The sequence below is a fragment of the Phoenix dactylifera genome, unplaced genomic scaffold (genome assembly GCF_009389715.1).
Source record: "Phoenix dactylifera cultivar Barhee BC4 unplaced genomic scaffold, palm_55x_up_171113_PBpolish2nd_filt_p 000655F, whole genome shotgun sequence".
In the NCBI taxonomy this organism is placed as follows: Eukaryota; Viridiplantae; Streptophyta; class Magnoliopsida; order Arecales; family Arecaceae; genus Phoenix; species Phoenix dactylifera.
In genome coordinates, this window is record NW_024068045.1 from 121,236 (window position 1) to 131,603 (window position 10,368).

Genomic DNA, 10,368 nt, shown 5'->3' on the forward strand with positions numbered 1-10,368 from the left:
TCAAGGAGAAGGCTTGGCTTTATTTTTTTAAAAAAAAAACATTTCAATCGGAAGTCATCTGATCAAGTTATGATCTTCGAAAATTTAGCTCGTAAATTGACTTTATGATATTATGAATTTTGCTCCTAAACCTTAAAGTCTATCTGTAGTGGCTAAAGTAGTCCACACCGAAGAGCGATCCTCCTAAACCAAATAAAAAAATTTAGATGAATAGGATAAATATATTAATTAATAAATCAATATATAAGTTAGTTTTGTATTGCAAATAGAATTAATAATTATTTTTCTATATTGTTCAAATATTTTATATTTTCATAAGAAAAATATTTGATGTATTACTGGTTTTGTATTGCAAGAAGAATTAATAATTATATATTTTGTATATTATTGAAATATTTTGGATGTTTCATACCAAAAAATAGTTTCGATATTGATTAATTTTACAATAGTGTTGTAATAGCTTCTATTATATCCCTTTCTATTTTAAATTTAGGTTAATAATTTTTCATTTTAATTACCATGGTAATCCATGAAGCAAAACTATGGGGTGCTGCTGCATAGGTTCAGTTGTGTTATTTGTCCTATGCTATAAATTTTAATCAAGAACCCTAAGATTGCACATGATTTTCTCAAAGTAAAATATAATAAACAAATTTGATTGTATTCTATTGGAATATTTCTATATGGACCTAAGACTGCACATGATTTGATTGTTTTTGATTGTAAGATGAAGCTTATAATGTTCTAAATTTGTAAGGTAGATGTCATCAATGACAATCTAATATTATAGATTTTCCCTATGAATTTAGTGTATCGAAAATCCCATTAAAAATTGTGATGCTTGAGTTGGGTTTTGCTATACTTTTGCCCAAACACAAAGCACTAGTGCATATGTTAGACCTACATCCAAATTCTCAACCATTTAAAACCCTAAATATACAACCAAAAGTCCAAAATAATGAAGTATGAGATTAGGCATTGCATCATAGTCGGATACTTATTAAGATATTTTGATATATTCCGAAATTATTTTTTCAGCATATTGAATGCACCCAAAATGGGGCATTTTTAATAAAATTCAAATTCTTTTTCAATTTTGCAGAATCAGATAACATTTATCTTTTTGTAGGTTTATGCCCAATTGATCATTGGAGAACAAAAAAAAATATTCAAATATTTTCTTACCACTATCTTGAATTAAGTTAATGATAAACCAAAAGAAAAGAAAGGGAAGGATAAGAGAACCACCCCACAACTATCTTTCTTTTTGCCATCATCATTGCCATTGCTAATACCACTATCAGTGCCATGATTTTTCGCTATAGAAGAAAGAGAAACCCTTTAGAAAAAGTTTCTCCCTGAGGATGATAGTGTTATTTCGATGATTAACACAACCATTAAGAAATATCAAATTAATAATACAATTTAACGTGATACATCACTAATGAATACGACACCCTCGATACATTAAGAGAATGAGATCAAGATGTCTTCCAATGATTAACAACGAGATAAAATTTATAATAAAAAGGGATAGAGAATTCTTAATCTAATTCAGCAAGATTTCGAGTGAAATATACTCTTAAGGGCAAAACAGTAATTTTCATTGTTAAGAGTATGTAGCTCTACCGTGGCATACACTCAAAATTGCTTGAAATATGTTTCATTGATTAAATGAATTAGTCTAACCTTAAGATGCAGGAAAGTATGGATTGAGTCGACCCCAAGCTAAGTGGAGTCGACCTTGGCACACCATGGAACCATCTGGCACACCCCTGCAAAAATGGCTTAGATGAACAGTAAGTGGAGTCGACCCCATATATCCTTGAGCCGACCCCAGTTTGAAGCCTCAAGAAAACAAGTCTCTGAAATTTACTGAGAGGGCCGACCCCAAGCTTCCTTGAGCTGACCCCAGCTAGAGTCGACCCCAGGAACACTTGAGTCGACCCCAATGGAGCCGATCCCAACTGAACATGAGTTGACCCAAAGGTTATGTGTTCAAAACTATGTCTCTGAATCCCTGAGAGGGTCGACCCCAGTGGACTTGAGTCGACCCCACTGTAGCATGGGTCGACCCCAAGAAAGCTTGAGTCGACCCCAGTGAAAACAGCCGAAAATATAAGGTTCTGTGATTCCTGAGAAGGCCGACCCCACTGTAGCAGGGGTCGACCCTAGAGAAAGTTGGGTCGACCCCAGAGGAAGTTGAGTCGACCCCAAGCCTGATGAACAATAAGTTGAGTCGACCCCAGAAAAGTTTGGATCGACCCCAGCACGGGCAGAGGCATAACGGCTAGTTCTCCAGAACTGCTTTTTGACCTTCCAACGGCTAGTAACGGATAGTTTTTCAAATCTAACCAATGGAAAGTGACCAATAGAGATGGGCAAGTATTTAAAGTGACACTATTCATCAAAGGAACAAGCTTTTACGAACAAATCAAAGTTCATTCAAGAAAAAGCAAGCCCTAGCATTCTTCAATCAAGTGCTTCATTCAAAAAGCCAAAAAGGAAGTGGTTGAGCAGATTCTAAGAGGCATTAAGAGCTCCACCAACTCTTGAAGAGTGAAGCAATCTTGACAAATAAGAGAAGAGCCTTATCAAAGCGACAACTATATTCTAAATGTTGGGATTTGTATCCTAAATGTCAATTGTCAGCATATTGATGATTGAATTTTGTAAATGAATTGACAAATTAATAAAGTGTTATTTGGCATTATTCATCATTTCATCTTCAAATGAACTCTTATATGATGAAGTCCTTAGGACTTATGTTATGATAAAGGAGGATTTATCTTTGAGTCCTTAAACTTGTTCGCGACAAATGATATGTTGTTACTAGGACGACAGCATTATCGAGATTAGGTCGTTGTGTGACATATACGTTGGTTGTCCTCTTAACCAAGGAGTGTGGAGACACTGGTATGCCACACAGGTGAAGTGTAGGAGTACATTTCACTGAACGTGACCAATTCCGGAACGCTCTACTGTCGAGAGATGTTCCGAGTGGATATGGGTATAAGTTTGGCCCTCTGACCTGAGACCGCAACCTGTGACTAGCAAGCAACTCACTGTACTTTGGTACCGGACTACCTGAATTTCTAATTCAGTGACGGAAGGTCACTGGGTGCAGTCAAGTACTTGCGTAGTCAGTTGTGAGTCAAGATGGAATTGACCCCTCCTGAAAACAGGAGATAATGTCTTGTGATTAATTTAGCAAAACCTTGGCCAGGGTAATCCCAGTGAGGAGTCACGGGATATCTAAAGTTAATCACATAATGGATGTACTAATTATAGGGTTGACAGTGAGCTCTAAGTCATCCTGGCATTAGGAGTCAAAGGGATTGAATTATACAGTAACCATAGTTCAGGGTTCCAGAATATTTGCTTCGCATATATTCGCCTATCCGGACGTCGGGTACCATTGCTAGATGGTCACATCGATTAGTGTAGGAAATTGTTCCTATACTACCGGCTTAGGTTCGAACCTATGAGGTCACACGCATAGAAGATTCCTGATTGATCAAGAAAGCTGATGAATGATTAAGAATCATTCAGGGATAATTTGGTCAATTTGATTGGCAAATTATCTTATAAAATAATTAAAGTAATTATTGAAGGATTAATTAGTAATTAAATTACTAATAAACTCAATTTGATTGAGTAATTGTGCTAAGGATGAGCCAAATTGAATTGGATTCAAGTTTGGGCTCAATCAGGGTTTTGACCTGATTGGATTAGGTCAGAACCAAAAAGGACTTAAGCTGATCAAATTAATTTTAAATTAATTTGTTCTTAATTGGGGATTGACCTAATTGGATTAGGTCCAACACAAAGTAATTAATTCAATTTGATTGAGTTTGCATGAGCCAAAATTGAATTGGATTCAATTTGAGCTCAATCAGGGTCTGACCTGATTAGATTGGGTTCAACCAAATTGCTTTGTTTTAATTCGGGTTTGACCAAATTTGATTAGGTGCAACCCAAGAGGATTAGGCTCAGATGATGTGGCAATTATTGGTGACATGGAATTGGATTTCATGAATTTTAAATAAACCAAAATTATTGCATGGCGCATGGACCCATTGCTTGACACATGGCGACATTGTTTGTTATTTGAATTTGAATTCAAACATTAAGCAATATATTAAATGATTTAATCATCAAATAACTTCTAGCTGGTGTGAACCTCTGAATATTTAAATTCGAATTTCAAATGAATATTCGACAAGAGGTAGGAATTCTGCTGCATGGATTTCAAATTCCTTCCCTCTTGCACATGTGTTTAAAATTTGAATTTAAATCAGATTTGGTTGAGATCTGATTTGGGTTGTTCCTATTCCTTTGCATGTGCCAACTAAAGAGGTTTTCTGAAAATAAATTTCGAATTTTGAATGAAAATTCGGAGGCCATTAAAAGGGGTCAAACATGGGCACCAAAAACACATCCATTGCAGCCTTCTTCCTCACCCGCCTCCTCCTCCTTCTTCTCCATTTTAGATAGGGTTTTCAGGGTGAATATCTAGAAGATTCAAGATCAGATCTGAGTCCTCTACTTTCTTACAAACCTCATCTCTATCTGCTTCAAGACGATTGATCAAGAGTTGATTGAATCCCGGCGGGCAGATTTCAGCTTTCAAGTGTTCTGCAGCTGCTAGCACTGTTGCGGAAGAAGATCCTTCAGGACTTCGCGTGTACTTCTCGTAGAGGCCATTCGTGTGCGTGGCTGCGAAGTCAAGAATCAGATTCACAACTTTCATCCATCATAAAAGGTATTAATCTAGCATTAATCATTTATTATGGTGTCAAGGTCTAGGTCCGATTCCCGAGGTTTTACCCTCTTTTGGGGCTCCTCACGGAGATATCTCCAGAATCCATTCGATGGATATTCGGAGATTAATTGGAATAGAGTTCTTAAGTTTCAGATCTGATAGTTAATCATGCATAAAAGTTTTAGCATAATTGTTTAAACGATTCCGGCATAATCCTATGTGTTCTTAATGTGCTGATTTCTAGATTTGATCTTGTAAGCATGCATGAATTAAATTGTTTGATTCTTTTTCCGCTGTATTTTTAAAACTTAAAAGAACTACGTGTGGCTTGATCCCCTTGTGAAGGGGTACGTAGGCAACCCGATCAGGTTCAGCCATGGTTTTCAAAAAAAAAAAAAAATTCAGCATGCTAAACACCGAAGAACCTAGGATCACTTTCAGTGGTATCAGAGCCAGGTTTATGTTTAAACTTTTATGTTTTAATTCTTGCAATTAAATCTGAAATCATTAACATGTTTAGATTAGATCTAAAGTGCTTTTTATGATTGATTTAATTGCTGATTATGCATGATTAAGTAGATCTGAAATTTTGGATGCATATGATGCATGTTTGTGTTAGGATTAGTAACATGAATAAATCTGAAATCATAATATTGTTTAGATTAGATCTAAATAAAGTTTATGATTCATATGATCTCTGATTTTAATGAACAAATCAGATCTGAAAATAAAAGTGAAAAAAAAATACATAAGATGTATGTTGTTTGTATTAATTCATGTTGTTATGTATATGTGATGCATGAACATAAAACATAATGACTTAAACATGAATTAAATCTGATTACATGTGATTAATTACAAAAACTCAGATCTGAAAATGTGTTTTAAGAACTGAAAGATTGTAATTAATATGTAATTAAAAAGAAATATGCAATGATCAAAACTTTCATAAGTCTAAACTTAATTGAGAATTAAGTGTTATGAAATAGAATTGTAACTCAATTAATTGACATTGCATAATTCTTTGGGCATATGGGTTAGCTTGAATCAAGTTCTTAGGATTGGGTTAGACCTAAGGTTAGAATCAAACATGGTCTAATTAGAGTTAATTGATCAAATCTAATTAAGTAGTAACTAGATTAGGTCAAGAAAACTCTAGGTTAAATACAATAGTTGTAGATTGATCAATTCCATGTCTTTGATTAGACCAAGATGGAACTTGATTTAGGCTCAGAGGTGTAGCCCGAGTCATTTGAGTAATCAAATCGAAATTGATTAACCAGTCGGTGTCTAAGGTAAGTTTGGCAGTTTTGACCGGTGGTTTTTAATTGGGAGCTACTCGCACTGATTCGTCTTTGTCGAGTTAATGGCATATCCCTTCCACCGATCTCACTTACCTGGCCGACATGGTCAATCACATTTTGATTGGATCACTTAATGATTCGAGTTAGCCCATGCCTTAAGAAAATCAGTATGACTGATTTAGGTGTCTCCTTAACCGGTTTGAGTCTAATCTGATTTGGTGAAGTCAGTGGGAGAAATTAGACTAACCGGATCTTCTCATCTATCCTAATTATGAAATCCTCTAAAATTATTAGGTCCTTAAAATGAAATGGTTATGGGATAACTAGGTCATAGCCTCCCATTAAGTTGGGTGATAATGGGTCTAATGTTTGATAATTATTGAATGGCGCCACACGCCTGGTACTTATCAAGCATTTAGAATTGTCATCAATATGATGAGTTTAAGTGTACCTTCAATAGACCAGTCAGGTGAGCCGAGCCACACTCGGGCTGGTCGTCTATTAGTTGATTAGACTTAACCCTATCATTTAATGGTTGGACCTGACTAGGATATTCGGTGGAGGCGCCACACGCCTGCCAGAAATCTAGGGCAAAATCATCAACTAGAAGTTGCTTGGTGAAGCAATTGGTTAAGAACCTACCAATAGGTGCATATGGGTTGGCCGAGCCACACTAGGGCCTATATGATCTATTGGGTTCTAGTGCCCACTAAAGAGATTAGGAGTAATTTTTCGAATTAAGAGGTAGAGGCTACCAATTGTATAAAATAGTGGGAATACCTTTAGACTAAAGTCCAAGTCTATTAAGTTTAGTCAATTCATATATTATAGCCAATTTTTTATTTAAATGCAGAAAATGGCCCCTAATTGTCACTTCGCTCATTGTTGGACAATGACAAGTTGACCGGTCCAAATTTCAATAATTGGCCATAGGAAACTGAAAATAGTGCTACAGCATGAGAGGATCCTTTATGTGATAAGGATCAAGCACCTGAGCAGCCCGCTGCAATGCATCAAGATCGGCTAGAGACACTTATCAAAAGTGGCTCAGTGACCGGATCACTGTTCGATGCATCATGTGGCGACAATGAGTGATGAGTTTAGTAGGCGTTTTGAGAATACGCAGCCGAAGATATCATTCAAGTGTTGAATGAATCATTCGGCGTTCCTGACGACGTTGAGAGGCACAAAACTAGTTGTGCCATCTTCAGCGCCCCGAATGAAAATGGGATCTCGGTAACTGATCATGTACTGTACATAATTGAGTTGATCGAGCGTCTAAGCTCCTTGGCTTTTTCCCTTCATGATCAATTGGGAAGGATGTCATACTAAACTCATTGCCTGGATTATACCGTCCTTTCTCACTCATTTCGTATGACGAAACCTGTAGTGAATATCACCAATGTTGGGGTTACACAGACATTTGAGAATAATCACCAACTTCTTAAGAAGACGGTGAAACCTAGTGGAAGGTTCATCCAAGGGTCGCTCTTTTAAGAAAGGGAAAAGAAAATAAAATCCAAAAGAAATAGGTGCACATGCTCAGCCTAGTCAGAAAAAGAATAAAAAGGCTGATCAGAAGCAAGGCGGAGTGCTCTTCTGCAAGAAGCAAGAAACATTGGAAGAGGAACTGTCCTCTTACATTGCATCCCTCGATCCGAAACCGCCTAAGAAAAGGGGCAATCAGTTGCCAATCAAGGTACTTATATGATAAACACCTTGCAATTTTCTATTTGTGATAATTCGACCTGGGTATTGGATACCGGTAGTACTTTAATATTTGCAATTCGTGCAGGGGCTACAAAGTCAGTAAGAGGGTTTGAAGAAGGAGAAAGGTTCCTGAATGTTGAAGATGGAAGACCAGTTCCAGTTCTAGCTTTAGGAATTCTTAAACTTGAATTCAGTCTTCATATAAATGTCCCTTAGTGAGTTGTCACTATTGTCCAAGTTTTCTATTGAATATCATTTCTGTATGGCCTTTTGGCCAAAATGGTTATGAAATAATCAATAAAAAAGAAATTATTGCAAATGTCATTTGGAATGGTGTTGTTGTAATGAAATAGAATTCTGAGTAATGGTATCTTACATTTGTCACAGCCTACTTCCATGTAATGTATAAATCCAATAAGCGCCCTATAATAGATAATATCACGGATGTCTACCTTTGGCATCATAGGCTAGGGTCATATTAACAAGAACAGGATAAACAGGTTAAGTAAAGAGGGAATCCTTGATGTTAATGATTGTGAATCATTGACAACCTGTGAATCATGTCTTCTTGGTAAAAATGACCAAATCACCTTTTTACCGGAAAAAGGTGAACGAGCCAGTGATTATTTGACCCTTGTACATTCTGATGTATGTGGGCCAATGAGCACAGATGCTAGAGGTGGTATTCATATTTTATATATTTACAGACGATCTTTCTAGGTATGGTTATGTCTATTTAATGAGACATAAATCTGAATCATTTGAAATGTTCAAATTATATCGTAATGAAGTAGAAAAACAAACTGAAAAGAGTATTAAAACTCTTCGATCAGATCGAGGAGGTGAATACCTCTCCAGTGAATTTTTGACATATCTAGGAGAAAATGGGATTCTCTCCCAATGGACTCCTTCTGGTACACCACAATATAATGGTGTGTCAGAAAGGAGAAATCGAACTCTGTTAGACATGGTTCGATCCATGATGGGGTTTGCTAATCTGCCCATATCCTTTTGGGGATATGCTCTTGAGTCAGCCTGCTATATTCTAAGTAAGGTTCCAAGTAAGTCTGTAAATAAAATACCACATGAGATGTGGACTGGACGCAAGCCGATGCTCTCTCACCTTAGGGATTTGGGGGTGTCCGGCGTACGTTCAAACCATTTGAAGACAGACAAACTTGAACCCAAGGTCTGACAAATGTTTCTTTGTTGGTTACCCTAAAGAAACTAAAGAATATTACTTCTACTTTGCTGAAGAACAAAAGTTGTTCGTAAGCAATAGAGCAATTTTCTTAGAAAAAGAATTCCTTGGTGAAGGAACAAATAGCTCTAATGTTGAGCTTAGAGAAGTTCAACATGTAGAAGATCCGACACCATCTACTGAACCAATTGAGTCGGATTTGATTAGATCAGATCCAGAACCCATATTAGATGCACCATTAAGGCGATCGAGTAGAGTACCACGTCAGCCGGACAGGATACTACGGTTTCTTGGTCCGGGATGGGGATCCTATCGAATTTGATGAAAACGATGAGGATCCGATCACATATATGGATGCAATGCAGAGGTATGACTCTAATAAATGGCTTGGAGCCATGCAATCCGAAATAGAATTCATGAAGGTTTAATGATGTTTGGACGTTAGTTGACCCCACCCGAAGAAATTAAACCCATAGGATGTAAGTGGATATTCAAAAGAAAATGGGGCGCAGACGGAAAGGTAGAGACCTATAAAGCCCGTCTGGTTGCCAAGGGTTATCGTCAACGTTATGGTATTGACTATGACGAGACGTTTTCTCCTGTGGCAATGCTCAAGTCCATTCGGATTGTGCTTGCTATAGCAGCACATTTAGACTATGAAATCTGGCAAATGGATGTAAAGACCGCATTTCTAAATAGGAGATTTAGAAGAGGAAGTATATATGATACAACCTGAAGGTTTTACATCTGCAGACGAGTCTAAAGTGTGCAAGCTTCAAAAATCCATTTATGGATTGAAGCAAGCTTTCACGGAGTTGGAATATACGTTTTGATAAGGTAATCAAAATATATGGCTTCATTAAGAATGAAAGGAACCTTGCATTTATAAATGGGCAAATGGTTTAGTTATTATATTCCTTATTTTGTATGTGGATGATATTCTTTTAATCCGGGAATGACAATTCCTGCATTACAAGGAATAACGGTTTGGGCTATCATCTCAATTTGTCATGAAGGATTTGGGAGAAGCATCTTACATCCTAGGGATGAAGATCTATAGAGATAGATCTAGAGAATTGCTTGGATTATCCCAATCCACATATATTGATACTATACTGAAGAGGTTTAGTATGATTAATTCCAAGAAAGGCTATCTTCCGATGGGCCATGGAATTAACCTCTTTAAAAGGGATTGTCCCGACAACCCCTCAAGAAAGAGAGAGTATGGATAGAATTCCATATGCTTCGGCAGTGAGATCTATAATGTATGTCATGACATGTACTAGACCAGACGTGGCATACTCACTAGGAGTAGTGAGGAGATACCAGTCTGATCCAGGTAGCAACCACTGGAAGGTTGTAAAAACCATCCTTAAGTATTTGGAAAA